A 9,047-nucleotide genomic window follows, 5' to 3' on the forward strand; every position below is an offset into this window, starting at 1 on the left:
ACAGGGCCCCTGGCCCCACCGATGGTAATAGTTTATCAGCCCCAGGTCTGCTGAGTCCATGGACGTTGGTAAACTGACCTTATACAGCACTTTCTCCAGTCATACTGACCACTCACAGCGCTCTACACCAGAGCCACACTAACACACCACTCCGCAGCTCGGTAGGCAACTTAAGTGCCTTGCCCAGGGTCACATCGGGACATGACAAGGGGAAGCTGGAATGAAACCCACAACCCTTCCACTGCAAGACAACTGCTCAACCCATTTAGCCAGAGTCGTCCTTGTCAGTGCTGAGTGCCACAGCATAAGCCGGCTGCTCCTTTCCTCCTGCCTGCCTGTGCTGCAGAAAAAGCAATGAGACGTCTGCAGTCTGCTCATCAGTTTGGCCACAGATGTCTGATTTAGCTTCGGCCCGTCAGTCTGCAGGGCCGTCATGGCAGCTAGCATGGCTTGGTTATCCTCGTCTCTTCCAGCGCTCCCGCTGGGCCTCTGTTCACACACATCAGGACATCAGGAAATGTAGGCAAGCAGGTCCAGGTTGCCAGGGTCCGCTCAGCAGAACCAGAACTCTCAGAGTTCTGGTTCTGCTGAGCGGTTTTCGATGGGAACCCAAACTGTGACCGATGCTTTGTTTGAGGCTCAGAGAACCGATCGCTGCTCAGAAGTCCAGAAATAACACTGAGATCCTCCTGCTGCTCCTCACCAGTTAATAATTTTGGACATATTTCTTATCTAAACTTTGTTCTCCACAGACGGTAAACTTGAAAATTTTTAGATCATGACAACACCTCACAGTTTCTCTTGACCTTGAGTTAGAAGCACCATTCGGATTTTAACTAGGCCACAGGTGAGTCTTGGGTCAGATACGCTCTTTGTCCTCTAAAGCCGAGGAGTTGTGGAAACAGTAGCACAGAAACAAAGTCCCTCTGAGACTTTTATGCATAAAACGCTCCAAACGTTATTTGGTCTAATACTTCAGACCATTTGCAGCTGAAGTGGATTATCTTCCTGAGGAAGGCTTCAGTCTTTCATCTTCTGCAGGCTGGAAAACACCTCCAGGCTCATGTGGCTGCTGCCATGTGAATGGATCAACTCGGTCTCATGGGTTCTGCCTTCATCTCTTGGTTTTTGGGCTGTTTACTACAAATTTCAAAGTGTTAGTTCAACTCTTAGGGAGCTAAATTAACACTTTGAAAGTGTCTATAATATATATTTAACTCCAGATGGAGTTAAAATAACACTTTTGAAAGTGTTAAAACTAGACTAAACTTAACTGGAGTCAAAACTACACTGATATTTAACACACATCCGTGCTGAATTTAGATGGATGGATGGATGGATGGATGGATGGATGGATGGATGGATGGATGGATGGATGGATGGATGGATGGATTTATGATGGATGGATGGATGGATGGATGATAAATGGATGCATAGATGGATGGATGGATGGATGGATTTATGATGGATGGATGGATGGATGGATGGATGGATGGATGGATGGATGGATGGATGGATGGATGGATGGATGGATTTATGATGGATGGATGGATGGATGGATGGATGAATGGATGGATGATAAATGGATGCATAGATGGATGGATGGATGGATGGATGGATGGATGGATGGATTTTTTTAAGAAATACACTTTTTAACAGCAACAATCATGTCTGGGTTGAATATCGGGTTCTCTGTTTGGCTGAGAGTTAAACTTTGCATATAACATTCAGAGATTAGAAATTAAAATGGAGGAATTATGAGGTATAGGTGTAAATATAAAGGTGAAAGGAAATATTACTGCAAAACATGTTAAAACAGTTAGCAGGTGAAAGTTTTACCTTGTTAAGGTTTGTCTTCTGCTTTCTGTTGCCGTGCTGTAGCTGGTGTCAGCAGGTTGAGATCAGGGCTGCAGTGAGCGGCTGCGTCCAGCAGGGGGCAGCAACACCCAGCTACAACCAGGTGATGAGCCGCTGGAATCCTTCAGGATGGCGATGACAGAATGATAAATGATTGTTTTCAGCTACAACTTATTTACCTGAAGTTATGATAAACTAATAATAACAGTACATTTTATTTATAATGAACTTTATATTTCAAATAAAATCTCAAAGTGCTACAATAGCAGAGGGTTAAAAACCCAAAGTATAATAAAAACAAAAACACAATAAAACACCATAAAAGCAAATTTTAAATCACAAGTATTGATTTGAAATATGAATGACTTTAGGTGCTTTTTGAACACCTCCACAGTTTGTGGGGCCCTCAGTTTGTTTGGGAGGATGTTCCATGTGGGGCGACAGCCTGGAAGGCCCCGTCCCCCATGGTGGAGAGTTTAGTCCTAGGGTGGTGCAATAGGTGGAGGTGGAGGAGCGGAGGTTTCCTGGGGCCGTGTGCGGGTTGGATGGATGGATGGATGGATGGATGGATGGATGGATGGATGGATGGATGGATGGATGGATGATGGATGGATGGATGATGAATGGATGGATGGATGGATGGATGGATGGATGATGAATGGATGGATGATGGATGATGGATGATAAATGGATGGATGGATGATGGATGGATGGATGATGAATGGATGGATGATGGATGGATGGATGGATGGATAATGGATGGATGGATGGATGATGGATGGATGATGCATGGATGGATGATTGGATGATGGATGGATGGATGATGGATGGATGATGCATGGATGGATGGATGATGTATGGATGGATGGATGATGGATGGATGGATGGATGGATGGATGGATGATGGATAGATGGATGATGGATGGATGGATGATGATGATGAATGGATGGATGATGGATGGATGGATAATGGATGGATGATGGGTGGATGATGGATGATGATGGATGGATGATGAATGGATGGATGGATGGATGATGGCTGATGGATGGATGATGGATAGATGGATGATGGATGGATGGATGGATGGATGGATAATGGATGGATGGATGGATGATGAATGGATGGATGATTGGATGATGGATGGATGCATGGATGGATGGATGATGCATGGATGGATGGATGATGTATGGATGGATGATGTATGGATGGATGGATGATGGATGGATGGATGGATGGATGGATGGATGGATGGATGATGGATAGATGGATGATGGATGGATGGATGATGATGAATGGATGGATGATGGATGGATGGATAATGGATGGATGATGGATGGATGATGGATGATGGCTGATGGATGGATGATGAATGGATGGATGGATGATGGATGGATGATGGATGATGATGGATGGATGGATGATGAATGGATGGATGATGGATGGATGATGGCTGATGGATGGATGATGGATAGATGGATGATGGATGGATGGATGATGATGAATGGATGGATGATGGATGGATGATGGATGGATGATGGCTGATGGATGGATGATGGATAGATGGATGATGGATGGATGGATGACGGATGGATGGATGGATGATGGATGGATAGATGGATGATGAATGGATAATGGATGATGGATGGATGATGGATGGATGATGGATAGATGGATGATGGATGGATGGATGATGGATGGATGGATGGATGGATGATGGATGGATGGATGGATGATGGATGGATGGATGGATGATGAATGGATAATGGATGATGGATGGATGATGGATGGATGATGGATGGATGATGGATGGATGATGGATGGATGGATGGATGGATGGATGATGAATGGATGGATGATTGGATGATGGATGGATGGATGATGGATGGATGATGCATGGATGGATGGATGATGTATGGATGGATGATGTATGGATGTATGGATGATGGATGGATGGATGGATGGATGGATGGATGATGGATAGATGGATGATGGATGGATGGATGATGATGAATGGATGGATGATGGATGGATGGATAATGGATGGATGATGGATGGATGATGGATGATGATGGATGGATGGATGATGAATGGATGGATGGATGGATGGATGATGGCTGATGGATGGATGATGAATGGATGGATGGATGATGGATGGATGATGGATGATGATGGATGGATGGATGATGAATGGATGGATGATGGATGGATGATGGCTGATGGATGGATGATGGATAGATGGATGATGATGAATGGATGGATGATGGATGGATGATGGATGGATGATGAATGATGATGGATGGATGGATGATGATGGATGGATGGATGATGAATGGATGGATGATGGATGGATGATGGCTGATGGATGGATGATGGATAGATGGATGATGATGAATGGATGGATGATGGATGGATGATGGATGGATGATGAATGATGATGGATAGATGGATGATGATGAATGGATGGATGATGGATGGATGATGGATGGATGATGAATGGATGGATGGATGATGGATGGATGATGGATGATGATGGATGGATGGATGATGAATGGATGGATGATGGATGGATGATGGCTGATGGATGGATGATGGATGGATGGATGATGATGAATGGATGGATGATGGATGGATGATGGATGGATGATGGCTGATGGATGGATGATGGATGGATGATGGATAGATGGATGATGGATGGATGGATGACGGATGGATGGATGGATGATGGATGGATAGATGGATGATGAATGGATAATGGATGATGGATGGATGATGGATGGATGATGGATGGATGATGATAGATGGATGATGGATGGATGGATGACGGATGGATGGATGGATGATGGATGGATGGATGGATGGATGATGAATGGATAATGGATGATGGATGGATGATGGATGGATGATGGATGGATGGATGGATGGATGGATGATGGATGGATGGATGATGGATGGATGATGGATGGATGATGGATGGATGATGGATGGATGCTATCAGAGGGTCTGTCTGTCTAGCTGACGTTCCTCCACGTCTCCGTTACATCGTGGATCTGTTAGCTGGAGCACTAATGTTCATGTTAGTGAGGACCAAAAAACATCCTCACACTAAGGTTCAGGGTTAGGTTTAGGTTCAGGTTCAGGTTCAGGTTTAGGCTAAAATCACAGAAAGGGTTGAAAATGAATGTAAGTCAGTTCACGGTCCTCACTTTGTCTTTTAGGCGAGGATGTGTGTGTTTGCTCGATGGCCTGGAAGCTGAAGGAGGCCTCCTGCGGAGCTCAGCGGTCATACATGTCCTACTTCAAGATCACAGCTGAGATCAGGCTCTGAGGACCCACTGGTGACATCATCACAGACACACACACACACACACACACACACACACACACACACACACACACACACACACACACACACACACACGCTCTCAGGTCACGTGATCACCTGCAGGCGTGTTCCGGAGGGTCAGGTGAGCTGGTCCGTGCAGGTTGTACACAGCTCCAAAGAGGAGGCCCTGGGTAATGTAGTCCTCTGAGACGCCGCGTGATTGTAGTTTTTCTCCCGTGTGTCTCAGTGTGTTATTGTGTCTCCATGTGTTAATCCTCGTGCATCGAGGAGACGGCGGTGGGAATGCTAATGAGGGCTGGAAATGCACGTTTCTGTGGCAACCATATTCGGAAGGAGCTGCATCCCCTGTTGCCACGGCAACCCGAGGTGGCGCCTGGCGGCTGAGGAGCAGACGTGATTTAGGAAGCAGAAGAAGAAGAGCAGCGACAGGTCGTCTGATTATTTCTTCTTCTTCTGCAGCCGGAGAGCCCTGGGCATGTCACACATTCCATCACCGAGTCCTCCTCCGTCGCTTCTGGAGCGACGTGTTTTATTAAAGCGTAATTCACCCCCAAAAGACAGAACTGATGTCAGCGGCTCACTGCTGTGGGCTCTAACATCTGCAGAGTTTTGCCTTTTCATTGAGGTGAGCTACCTTTAAGGTGTTCATCCTCCTCACCTGCTTCTAGTTTCTGGGTCCGTGTCTTTCCTTTTTTCCCACTCCCAACATGGCTGCTACCCGCTCTGGGCCTGTCTTTGCTGCTCATTTTATTTCACGCAGCGTTTGTTTTCAGGGATCAGACACTAGCACTCGCTAAAAGCCCGGCTACCGCTGCAGCGGTTCAGAAATGCCCGGGGAGATAAGGAGAAGGAAACGGGCAGGGAGGAGCTGACATGGAGGATCAGGTACAGACCCACGTTTTCCATCCATAATCAGGGGAAATATGCGGCAGGACCACCGCAAAACCAGGAGCATGTCTCCCCAGCGTCCTTTTCTGTTACAAATGCTGAAAGAGTGAAATCTAAGCTTCTAAAGATCTCAAACTTGTGGAAATCAAAAAAAGGATTGATGTGATTAGAGAGAGAAACAGGCCTCAGAGTTTCTTTAGAATCACAACAACAAAAGCGGCTCATTTGAATAACTTTACATACCTTGCAGCAACACCTCCCACCCAGCAACGCCGGCCAGCAGAGGGTCCAGATCTCCTCACTGCCCCGCGGTGTGAACTCAGCACTATTGTTCTCTGTAACGATCGGCTTCACATCTGTGCGTAGAAACATCTTTCAACGGTCCAAAAAATGACGCCAAAATCAACGGAAACACACACAATAACAGAGATAAACGGTTTAAGTTTTTTATTTGCATGTTTTTGTGTCTGCAAGTTGCATCGTGGCTGCAGCTTGGTCTGAAATAAAAAGTTTTTTGGTAAATTAGTATTGCAGCTCTTTAATTGCTCATTTAATCTTTTAAAGGAGCTTTTATGATCAACAACGTTTCTCATTGCCATTACAATCCAAAGGAAGGAGCAATCTTACAGGTAAAGCAGCAACAGCAATGTCTCTGCTCAGGTACAGGTATGCATACAGGTGTTCACACCTGTGCATCAGCTACGTTTTGTGTTACATAAAAAAAAACATGAAATAATCTGTCACTTATATGATGTTTGGATATAAAAATGGAAGGGTGAATGACCCACGGCTTTAATTTCATTATGATGCATTATAAAATCTTCTTAAACTCCCCCACGTCTGATGATTCTCATGACCTGCGGCTCTCTTTCTGCTGCTATGTTGCACCTGAGCTCAGGCCAAGGTTTGCGGTTCAGGATTGTGTTAAAAAATCTCCTTTTTCTGTTCGTCTGTTCTCCATTCCGCTGCCTGAGCTGACGACAGCTTCTGGTTTCCTACATCTCGCAAAAGTAACCACGTGTTTTCTTCAAATATAACAAAAGACTGCTTAGAGCCGCATAAAGGTGCAGAGCTCCACTCCCAGCCAGCTGGATTTTAAGCTGAAAACACAAAGTTTACCATTATAAAACCTTTAAAAGGGTTAATTTAAAGCCCTGATAGTTTCTTCATCACACAAAAATCACTATTTTCTGATAAATCAAAGGTTTTTCTCTGCTATCGTTGTGCTCTGCCGACTTGTTCCTGTGGCTGATAAATAAAGTGAAGGAATTAGCCATGCTTAGCCGGTATCAGCGCACATATACAGGACTGTCTCAGAAAATTAGAATATTGTGATAAAGTTCTTAATTTTCTGTAATGCAATTAAAAAACATGAAATGTCATACATTCTGGATTCCTTACAAATCAACTGAAATATCTCAAGCCTTTTATTGTTTTAATATCGCTGATTATGGCTTACAGCTGAAGAAAACTCAAAAATCCTATCTCAAAATATTTGAATATTTCCTCAGACCAAGTAAAAAAAAAATTATAACAGCAAAACAAAATCAAACATTTGAAAATGTCCATTAATGCACTCAGTACTTGGTTGGGAATCCTTTTGCACAGATTACTGCATCAATGCGGCGTGGCATGGAGGCAATCAGCCTGTGGCATTGCTGAGGTGTTATGGATTCCCAGGATGCTTCAGTAGCGGCCTTTAGCTCATTTGCATTGTTGGCTCTGGTGTCTTTCAGCTTCTTCTTCACAATACCCCACAAATTCTCTATGGGGTTCAGGTCAGGGGAATTGGCAGGCCAATCAAGGACAGTAATGCCATGGTCAGTACACCAGTTACTGTGAGAATCTTATGTCGTCTCTTCAGGGGAGCTTCCCAAAATATCTGCTGACACGTCTCGTGATATTAAAGATGTTCTCCTGGTGTTTGTGAGGATCAGATGGCGCAGCTCTGGGGCCTCATGCACAAAATGTAAGCACAGAAAACTTACTGCGCGATATTTAATGCCTAACTCAGCGTGTACAAAAGTTAAGGTTGTGTGAAAGTGTGCGGTAATCTATGCAAATGTTCGACCTGCTGTGAAAAGGTAATGTAAAACCACAAAGTACTAAAACTCACACAAATACACTGAATATAATTCCATTCAGATTTATTCAAGGAGCACCGAGCCCAACATTTTTTTTAGTTGGATCTTCTATGGTTGAACCCTGTTTAAAGAAATAATCACATGTAGCCTCAAACAATAACGTAACACGCACCAACATGATGGAAACAACCTCGATTACCTGTGAACCTTCCTCTGTTTTTGTCGCATGTAAATATAAATGTGTCTGTGTGCTAAGGCGCATGAAATGCATGTGAATCAACTAATGAGCTTTTTCCTTCACCCTTAAAAATAAGATGGATTCAGATCTGCAAATAAATCCATAACAATTCAGGCGTGACGATTCCGAAGGTGCAGACAATCACACATTCAGCTCTCCACTGGTATAAATCCTACTTAAAGGACTTTTAGTGTCAGTAGGTAACTTTACATCAGAGATGACATAAATCACATGTGGGGTTCCCCAAGGTTCCATCCTGGGTTCCTCCTGTTCTATATCTACATGCTCCTCTAGCTCAGATCATAAAAACTAGATCAGCTACCATAACTATGCAGACGACACACAGCTCTACATCACCATGTCACCAGGTGACTATGAACCAGTTCAAGCTCTAAAGAAATAAAATAAATCAATGCATGATGAGACAAAATGTTCTTTAACAGAATAAAAACAAAACTGAAGTAATAATTTCTGGACAAATAGAGGAGAGATCCAGAGTTAGCTCACGGCTTCAGCTGCTTCAGCTAGGAACCACTGATCAGGCCTGAAATCTGGGAGTAGTGATGGACTCAGACCTGAACCTCCATCTAAAGACAATTACAAAGTGGACCTTCTAGAACCTGGAGAACATTTCCA

Source organism: Fundulus heteroclitus, unplaced genomic scaffold, assembly GCF_011125445.2.
Source record: "Fundulus heteroclitus isolate FHET01 unplaced genomic scaffold, MU-UCD_Fhet_4.1 scaffold_143, whole genome shotgun sequence".
NCBI lineage: Eukaryota > Metazoa > Chordata > Actinopteri > Cyprinodontiformes > Fundulidae > Fundulus > Fundulus heteroclitus.